Genomic DNA, 10,502 nt, shown 5'->3' with positions numbered 1-10,502 from the left:
ATAAAATTTTGACAAAATTTTCTATATAAATACAATTTTGGCAAATTTTTTTTATAGAAATAAAATTTTGACAAAATTTTTTATAGAAATGAAATTTTGAAAAAATTTTCTATAGAAATTAAATTTCAACAATATTTTCTATAGAAATAAAATTTTGACAAAATTTGCTACTGTAATAAAATTGTGACAACATTTTCTATAGAAATAACATTTTGACAAAATTTTCCATAGAAATAAAATTTTTACAAATTTTTTTTTTAGAAATAAAATTTTGACAAAATTTTTTATAGAAATGAAATTTTGAAAAAATTTTTTATGGAAATTAAATTTCAACAAAATTTTCTATAGAAATAAAATTTTGACAAAATTTGCTATAGAAATAAAATTGTGACAACATTTTCTATAGAAATAACAGTTTGACAAAATTTTCTATAAAAATAAAATTGTGACAAAATCTATAGAAATAAAATTTCTATAGAAATAAAAGTTTGACAAAATTTTCCATAGGAATAAAATATTGACAAAATTTTCTATAAAAATAAAATTTTGACAAAATTTTCTATAGAAATAAACTGATGACAAAATTTTCTATAGCAATAAAATTTTGACAAAATTTTCTATAGAACTTCAGTTTTGACGAAATTTTCTATAGCAATAAAATTTTGACAATATTTTCTATAGAAATAAAATTTTGACAACATTTTCTATAGAAATAACATTTTGACAAAATTTTCTATAGAAATAAAATTGTGACAAAATTTCTATAGAAATGAGAATGTTGGCAAAATTTAAAATTTTTTAATTAAATTTTGACAAAATTTTCTATAGAAATAAAATTGTGACAAAATGTTATATAGAAGTAAAATTTTGACAAAATTTTCTGTATAAATAAAATTTTGACAAAATTTTTTATAGAAATAAAATTTTGACAAAATTTTTTATAGAAATGAAATTTTGAAACAAATTTCTATAGAAATTAAGTTTCAACAAAATTTTCTACAGAAATAAAATTTTGACAAAATTTGCTATAGAAATAAGATTGTGACAACATTTTCTATAGAAATAACATTTTGACAAAATTTTCTATAGAAATGAAATTTTGACAAAATTTTCTATAGAAATAAAATTGAGACAAAATCTATAGAAATAGAATTGTGACAAAATTTTCTATAGAAATAAAATTTTCTATAGAAATAAAAGTTTGACAAAATTTTTCATAGGAATAAAATTTTGACAAAATTTTCCGTAGGAATAAAATTTTTGCAAAATTTTCCGTAGGAATAAAATTTTGACAAAATTTTATATAGAAAAAAATTTTGTTAAAATTTTCTATAGAAATAAAATGTTGACAAAATTTTCTATAGAACTTAAGTTTTAACAAAAATTTTCTATAGAACTTCAGTTTTGACAAAATTTTCTATAGCAACAAAATTTTATATAGAAATAAAATTTTGACAACATTTTCTATAGAAATACAATTTTGACAAAATTTTCTATAGAAATAAAATTGTGACAAAATTTTGTATAGAAATAAAATTGTGACAAAACTTTCTATCAAAATTAAATTTTAACAAAATTTTCTATAGAAATAAAATTCTGACAAAATTTTCTATAGAAATAAAAGTTTGACAAAATTTTCTATAGAAATAAAATTTTGACAAAATTGTATATACAAACAAAATTTTGACAAAATTTTCTATAGAAATAAAATATTGAGAAAATTGTCTATAGAAATAAAATTTTGATAAAATGAATATTTGATTTTACTTAATTTTTCCAATTTTGTAATATCACTCCTTATATAACAATCAGGCACAAACATTTCCCAACTAAATAGCTTTTATTTCTATGGCAAAAAAAAAAATGTATGTATACCATGAAAATCAGCAGAGAACACCAAATATTCATATCACTGACTCTGTGACCTACATAAATTCTATTCAATCAATTTTTCGTATACATGTGGTGTAAAATAGGAAAAAAATCCATTCATTGTTACTGCCTTTCCATGCTTTCTCAATTTTCCATAAGCATTGCTAAGATTTGGGATTTCTTGTTGTAATACCACATCGTTTTTTAAGCTAAATGGTCATCCATATCAGTCAACAGCTGAGATTTTGCTGGATATTGTTAACATTGTTGTGTTGTCTTTTATTCGCATATTTTGGGTAAAACATCATATGCATTTTAGCGACGTATGTTTTGGTTGTATTCTCAAAAATGATTGATAAGTTTGAAATTATGTAATATACATATACGAGTATATGAGACATTTTAATAATAATTTTAGTTAGTTTGGAGTCAAATTTAACATTTGATGGAAACCACTAAAGCTTTTGTGCTTTTTACACAAAGAGTGAATCCCAGTTTTTTTGAAGAGTTCATACTGAAGCCAATTAATATTTAGTTAAAATTTCCCTAACATGAGAAATATTACTTCACTTAATATTTTATTGTATTTACGTTCTACAGTGTGGTGCAGGGTATATAAATTAAGAAAACCTTACCTAGTTCCAAAGGATTTTGGTATCGATTCCGAGCCAAAGAAGGGGAGAATTGAATTCTATGTGATGGATACCATGGTTAGGTTAGGTTAGGTTAAAGTGGCAGCCCGATTAAATTTCAGGCTCTCTTAGACTATTCAGTTCATTGTGATACCACATTTAACTAAAAGTACCTATTACATATCGATGGATACCATGAAATGTACTTATTTTTCCTGATTTTCCAGGCTTCTTTCATCAGGCAGTTTTAAATCCCTTCAGAAAGATGTAAAGATACAACTTTTAAGGTCAATCTAACTCTAAGGACACCACGCCTTCATTGTAAGATTTGTCGACATTTAGTCAAGCAAATAGAAGGCACTATTTTTATGTAACCTAACTCGACCACTCTTTCATAACACTCTAAATTTGTCTGAATTTCCATTTCCATTTCAAATAAAACATTAACTTAAATTACTCTTCAGTTCGTTGGAAATATGTGCCACAATTAAATGAAATTAAATAATCAAATAAACATTTTTTTATTATTGCGTCAATTCTAAAGCCAACTTAACACAGCGCCCTTAAACTCCCAAACGATATCAGAGCAAAGGCAATCAAAAAAAAGCAAAAAGAAAATAACGAACTATTATAAACGATTTTTTTCTCGCTTTCATAGCAAATCCAATTTATTTGTCAGTCAATAGTGCGTCAATCAGTCGAACGGAATGTATCCTTCCCTTCAATATCAATGCCGTCGATGCCTATTCTCAAGCCCATCAATAGTTCTGCATTCCACTTGGTATTTACAAAGGCAAACCAAATGAATAGGGAAGCAGATATCTGTAAATATCTTCGTTCTATCTACTGTTCTTATGGTCTTTGTAATGTTGAAATGTTCCAGACGGGATATGTGAGAGGAATACCGTTCAACTATTCATTCTTGCTATGCTTTTTTTGCCATGTTTTTGTATGAACCGGTGCAATTTATTATGAGACTTCGTTTTCGTTGCAAGAAATACATGGACATTTCTTACGAAACCTACCGGAGTAGAGAGTTGACAATCGGGTAGACATTTAGCGATGACTTTTTCTAGTGGCAAATATATGATAAACATATTTGTAAGATTCAAGTAAGAATACATAAGATTTTCAATTTGAAACAAAATAAAAACTATAGGTCAATTGCAACTGAAAGCTAATGGTCCCACGGAGATCCAATTTTTTTAATCAGGGTCAAAAATATGCCACCATCTGGCCTTAAAAGAAGTTGTCTTCAGTGGCAGTCACGAACTTCACATTCCACTGATGTTTAAGCTCATCATGTGAATTATTATATCCTCGACTATGGGGCATGGGAGAATACTAACTTTGTCATTCTGTTTGTAAGTGAAATTGTGGTTTAGACCTTATATATTCCGGATCCTGGTGAAATTCTGAGTCGATCTAGCTATGTCCGTCCAACCGTCTGTTGAAAGCACGCTAATTTGCGAAAGAAACAAGCTATCGAAATGAAACTTTGCACACGTAGTTCCTCTGTATGTAGATCGAGTGGTATTGCAGCTGGGCCATATCTGACCGTTATTAGCTATATCCCCCATATAAACCGAATCCCAAGTTTGACTTCTGGAGCCTCTTAGAAAAGCAAATATCGTCCTATCCGGTTGCAATTTGGTACGTGGCCGAAATGTTGGATCAAATTTTATCAGATCCAGTTGAATTTTAGTATGTGCTGTTAGTATCTGCTTTTAATAACCATTAAAATCGGCCCATAATATATCAGGTGATCTGATCTACACATTGAATAGATTTCCCACCAATAGGTTTGAAAAGTTTACCAGTAGTTGGATCTTCATCTTCCATTAGGTTGACACTATTTTAATTCCCGAAATTTAGTGATGATAGAATCCACGGGATCTGTTGACATTTGTCCTAGAGTGTAATGATATGATAAATCCATATTAAAACAAGTAAGGAAAGTCTATAAGCGGACGGGGCCGACTATATTATACCCTGCACCACTTTGTTGATCTAAATTTTCGATACCATATCACATCCGTCAAATGTGTTGGGGGCTATATATAATGGTTTGTCCCAAATACATACATTTAAATATCACTCGATCTGGAAGAATTTGATAGACTTCTACAAAATCTATAGACTCAAAATTTAAGTCGGCTAATGCACTAGGGTGGAACACAATGTTAATTAAATCTGAAGCAATTTTAAGGAAACTTCGAAAAAGTTTATTTATGATTTATCGCTCGATATATATGTATTAGAAGTTTAGGAAAATTAGAGTCATTTTTACAACTTTTCGACTAAGCAGTCACGATTTTACAAGGAAAATGTTGGTATTTTGACCATTTTTGTCGAAATCAGAAAAACATATATATGGGAGCTATATCTAAATCTGAACCGATTTCAACCAAATTTGGCACGCATAGCTACAATGCTAATTCTACTCCCTGTGCAAAATTTCAACTAAATCGGAGTTAAAAATTGGCCTCTGTGGTCATATGAGTGTAAATCGGGCGAAAGCTTTATAAGGGAGATATATCCAAATCTGAACCGATTTCAAGCAAATTTGGCACGCATAGTTACAACGCTAATTCTACTCCCTATGCAAAATTTCAACTAAATCGGAGCAAAAAATTGGCCTCTGTGGGCAAATGAGTGTAAATCGGGCGAAAGCTATATATGGGAGCTATATCTAAATCTGAACCGATTTTGCTGATATTTTGCAAGTTTTTCGAGACTCATAAAATATTCGGATGTACGGGATTTGAGGAAGATCGGTTGATATACACGCCAATTATGACCAGATCGGTGAAAAATATATATGGCAGCTATATCTAAATCTGAACCGATTTTTTCCAAAATCAATAGGGATCGTCTTTCAGCCGAAACAGGACCCTATACAAAATTTTAGGACAATCGGACTAAAACTGCGAGCTGTACTTTGCACACAAAAATACATCAACAGACAGACAGACAGACGGACAGACAGACGGACAGACAGACAGACGGACATCGCTAAATCGACTCAGAATTTAATTCTACGCCGATCCGTATACTAAAAGGTTGGTCTATGATTACTCCTTCTTGGCGTTACATACAAATGCACAAACTTATTATACCCTGTACCACAGTAGTGGTGAAGGGTATAAATATGGGAAACATTTAATCTGAAGCAATTTTAAGGAAACTTCGAAAAATTTTATTTATGATTTATCGCTCGATATATATGTATTAGAAGTTTAGGAAAATTAGATTCATTTTTACAACTTTTCGACTAAGCAGTGGCGATTTTACAAGGAAAATGTTGGTATTTTGACCATTTTTGTCGAAATCAGAAAAACATAAATATATATGCACAATAGTCCATATCGGGCGAAAGATATATATGGGAGCTATATCTAAATCTGAACCGATTTCAACCAAATTTGGCACGCATAGCTACAATGCTAATTCTACTCCCTGTGCAAAATTGCAACTAAATCGGAGCAAAAAATTGGCCTCTGTGGTCATATGAGTGTAAATCGGCCGAAAGCTATATATTGGAGCTATATCTAAATCTGAACCGATTTCAACCAAATTTGGCACGCATAGCTACAATGCTAATTCTACTCCCTGTGCACAATTTCAACTAAATCGGAGTTACAAATTGGCCTCTGTGGTCATATGAGTGTAAATCTGAACCGATTTCAACCAAATTTGGCACGCATAGCTAAAATGCTAATTCTACTCCCTGTGCAAAATTTCAACCAAATTGGGTAAAACTCTGGCTTCTGGGGCCATATAAGTCCATATCGGGCGAAATATATATATGGGAGCTATATCTAAATCTGAACCGATTTCTTCCAAAATCAATAGGGATCTATTCTGAGCCAAAACACATACTTGTGCCAAATTTGAAGTCGATTGGACTAAAACTGCGACCTAGACTTTGATTACAAAAATGTGTTCTCGGACAGACGTACAGACGGACAGACGGACATCGCTATATCGACTCAAGAGCCCACCCTGAGCATTTGTGCCAAAGACACCATGTGTCTATCTCGTCTCCTTCTGGGTGTTGCAAACATATGCACTAACTTATAATACCCTGTTCCACAGTGTGGAGCAGGGTATAACAAGTAAGGAAAGTCTAAAGTCTGGCGGGGCCGTCTATACTATTATACCCTGCAGATCCACTGTAGATCTATATTTTCGATACCATCTAAAATTCTTCAAATTTATTAGGTGTCATATATAGAGGTTTACATCTCCATATACATATATTTAAATCTGAACCTATTTGGACAATATTTTTTGGAGTGAACATTTGACCTCCCGTGGTCATATGAGTCTAAATCGGGCGAAATATATATATGGGAGCCATATCTAAATCTGAACGATAAAAAATGTGAAAAATTTCATATAAATCGGATTTAAACTCTGTCCTGGTTATATGAGTGTAAATCGAGTCAAACATATATATTGGAGCTATATCTAAATTTTAACCGATTTCAAACAAATTTGTCATGCATAGTAAGAAAGTTAGTTCTGCTCTCTCTGCAATATTTCAAGTAAATCGGAGTAAAACTATGGCTTCTGAAAACATATAAGTTCATATCGGACCAAAGATATATGAATATGGGAGTTATCTGAACAGATTTCTTCCAAAATCAGTCGAATTCTATTCTGACCCAAGACCCATACTTGTGCCAAATTTGAAGGCGTTTAGAGTAAACTGTGACCTATGTTAGACACAACAAATATATACGGCCGTAAGTTCGGCCAGTCCGAATCTTATGTACCCTCCACCATGGATTGCGTAGAAACTTCTACGAAAGACTGTCATCCACAAATTTCAAATTACATGGTTGTTAAATATCATATACTACCACCACGTACCAAATTTCAAGCAGATCGGATGAATTTTGCTTCTCCAAATGGCACCGGAGGGCAAATCTTGGGATCGGTTTATATGGGAGCTATATATAATTATGGGCTGATAGGAACCAATTCCTGCATGGTTGTTGGATACCATATACTAACATCACGTACCAAATTTCAACTGAATGGGAAGAATTTTGCTCTTCCAAGGGGCTCTGGTGGTCAAATCTGGGGATCGGTTTATATGGGGCCTATATATAATTATGGACCGATTTCGACCAATTTTTGAGTGGGAGTTTGATATTAACAACACGTACCAAATTTCAACTGAATCAGATGAATTTTGGTCTTCCAAGAGGCTCCGGAGGTTAAATCTGGTGATCGGTTTATATGGGGGCTATATATAATTATGGACCGATGTGGACCAATTTTTGCATGGTTATGAGAGACCATATAGTAACACCATGTACCAAATTTCAGCCGGATCGGATGAAATTTGCTTCTCTTACAGGCCTCGCAAGCCAAATCGGGGGATCGGTTTATATGGTGGCTATATATAATTATGGACCGATGTGGACCAATTTTTGCATGGTTGTTAGATATCATATAGTAACACCATGTACCAAATTTCAGCCGGATCGGATGAAATTTGCTTCTCTTAGAGGCCTCGCAAGCCAAATTGGGGGATTGGTTTATATGGGGGCTATATATAATTATGGACCGATGTGGACCAATTTTTGCATGATTGTTAGAGACCATATACTAACACCATGTACCAAATTTCAGCCGGATCGGATGAAATTTGCTTCTCTTAGAGCAATCGCAAGTCAAATTTGGGGGTCCGTTTATATGGGGGCTATACGTAAAAGTGGACCGATATGACCCATTTTCAATACCATCCGACCTACATCAATAACAACTGCTTGTGCCAAGTTTCAAGTTGATAGCTTGTTTCGTTCGGAAGTTAGCGTGATTTCAACAGACGGACGGACGGACGGACATGCTCAGATCGACTCAGAATTTCACCACGACTCAGAATATATATACTTTATGGGGTCTTAGAGCAATATTTCGATGTGTTACAAACGGAATGACAAAGTTAATATACCCCCATCCTATGGTGGAGGGTATAAAAATGATCACAAAATTGTGTTCACAGGCGGACGGACATTGTTAAATCGATTCAGGAGATCTAGGTTTTTCGGATATCTGTCTTATGTCGGCCAAGACTCATCTAATAGAGGCAAGCCAATATTCATATTTTTTTGGCGCTCTACCGCGTCCTTTTCATCTAACCCTTCTATTACCTTGAGAATCCAGATCATTAACGAATTTTCCAATTTATTCCCATCTACTGTTTTTCAGCTGATCCGAACTGCGTATCACCTCTTTACCTGTATGGCGGGATCTATATCTAATTTCCTATTTTATATTATTCAGGTCTACTTTTTCATACAAAACGACCCAAATACATTATCTTCCGCTACATTTGTTCTATACACATGTTCCCATAACTCTAATTGGTCACCTATCATTATTCCCATAATTCTTTTAACTGTCATGTTCCTCTCGTAATAGTTTTTAATCCTTTTCTTGTTTTGGTCATTTCCATTAATCTTTCGTCTTCTTGCCGATTTCATGTTTAGTTTAATAACAAGGGACCTCATGTTAATAGCCTAATCCGCTCCGCGTTCCATACTGCAGTAAAACCATTTAGAGAAGCTTTGAAACACTCGGAAATGGCACTAGCATTACTGAGGTGGGATAATTCACCGCTGAAAAACTTTTTGGTGTTCGGTCGAAGCAGGACTCGAACCCACGACCTTATGTATGCAAGGTGGGCATGCTAACCATTGCACCACGGTGGCTCCCTTCTCTTACTTGCTCTTGTCTCACTTTTATTAGTGTCAGAAGTCCACACTTAGCACTCATGATAACCTGGGCTTTGTAATAGTGATAGTCTGATATATCCTTCGCTGTCCCACCATTTCTGTTATCACCCTTTGATGGTTAATCCTGATCGTGCTTTAATTCACTGTTCCAATATATTCAATCGTTTTGCCTCCATGGCGTCTTCCTTCGAATTGTCCTATTGCGATACTCTCTCATAGAAATATTCTAATAAATTTGGTGAAAATATAAATGTGTTCTAATATGATTATTAAGATCAAGGTCCTACAGATTTACCTCTTTGACACCTTCGTAGCGTATAATGTATCGAAATTGTATTAAAAGTTATAAGAACTCTAGATCCACCAAAAGGCATATTCCTTATTAACCTTCAGAGAGAGAGAGAGAGAGAGAGCTTGGTTTCAAACCATTGGCCAAGAAAAATCAGTTCCTTTTTCCTTCAACATTGTTCTTTTATCGAAAACATCTGAGCAAATTTTCCTCAAGTTACCTTATTCTGTTTATGCAACAACAAAAAAAAAACTCGTTAAGCTATTTTTCATTTTTCTTATGTCTACATATATTTCATGCAATATCTTTTACGCAAAATAGGAGGAATCGAGCCAGAGATACATGATTGGCAAAAACATGGCAACTTGTAAATGGAAATTGTCGACAAACAAGTAATCTTAATTGCAATTACGCGAGCTTAAGCAGAAACGCAACAACGCGCTTATCAACTGCACTACTACTACTACTACTACTACTCGTCCCATCACATCATGCACGAGGTCTATAGAAGAAATTGAGGGCGGACAAGGGTGATAGGCATACAAGCCAAGAAAGCCAACCAACCAACCCATCCAATAAGCGATATGTTAACGTTAACTGCAGCAATGTATTACTACTATGATGCCTTCAAGGCATCCATCGGTTAAGGCAAAGCATATTGTCGTCATTGGGAAATGCCTTGATGTTACGTGGTGAAGAATAATATTAACCAAAGTCAATGCCGTGCCATGAATGCTTTTCTCAGAAATAATAAAATGGAATAATTGAATGTTTACCATGCATTTTTTTGTGTTAAAAAATTCCTTAAATCCTTTAAAACCCATAGAGATGGGCTATTGTTATTTTTAAAGAAGGCGATACAATTAATGGGGTGGAAAAAATGATTTTTACACGGTTTAATAGAAATTGCACAACAACAAAAATAAATTATTATTTTTTAGTAAAAAATTAAAAAAA

Source organism: Haematobia irritans, chromosome 1 (assembly GCF_050003625.1).
Source record: "Haematobia irritans isolate KBUSLIRL chromosome 1, ASM5000362v1, whole genome shotgun sequence".
In the NCBI taxonomy this organism is placed as follows: Eukaryota; Metazoa; Arthropoda; class Insecta; order Diptera; family Muscidae; genus Haematobia; species Haematobia irritans.
Note: the sequence above shows the minus strand (reverse complement) of the source record.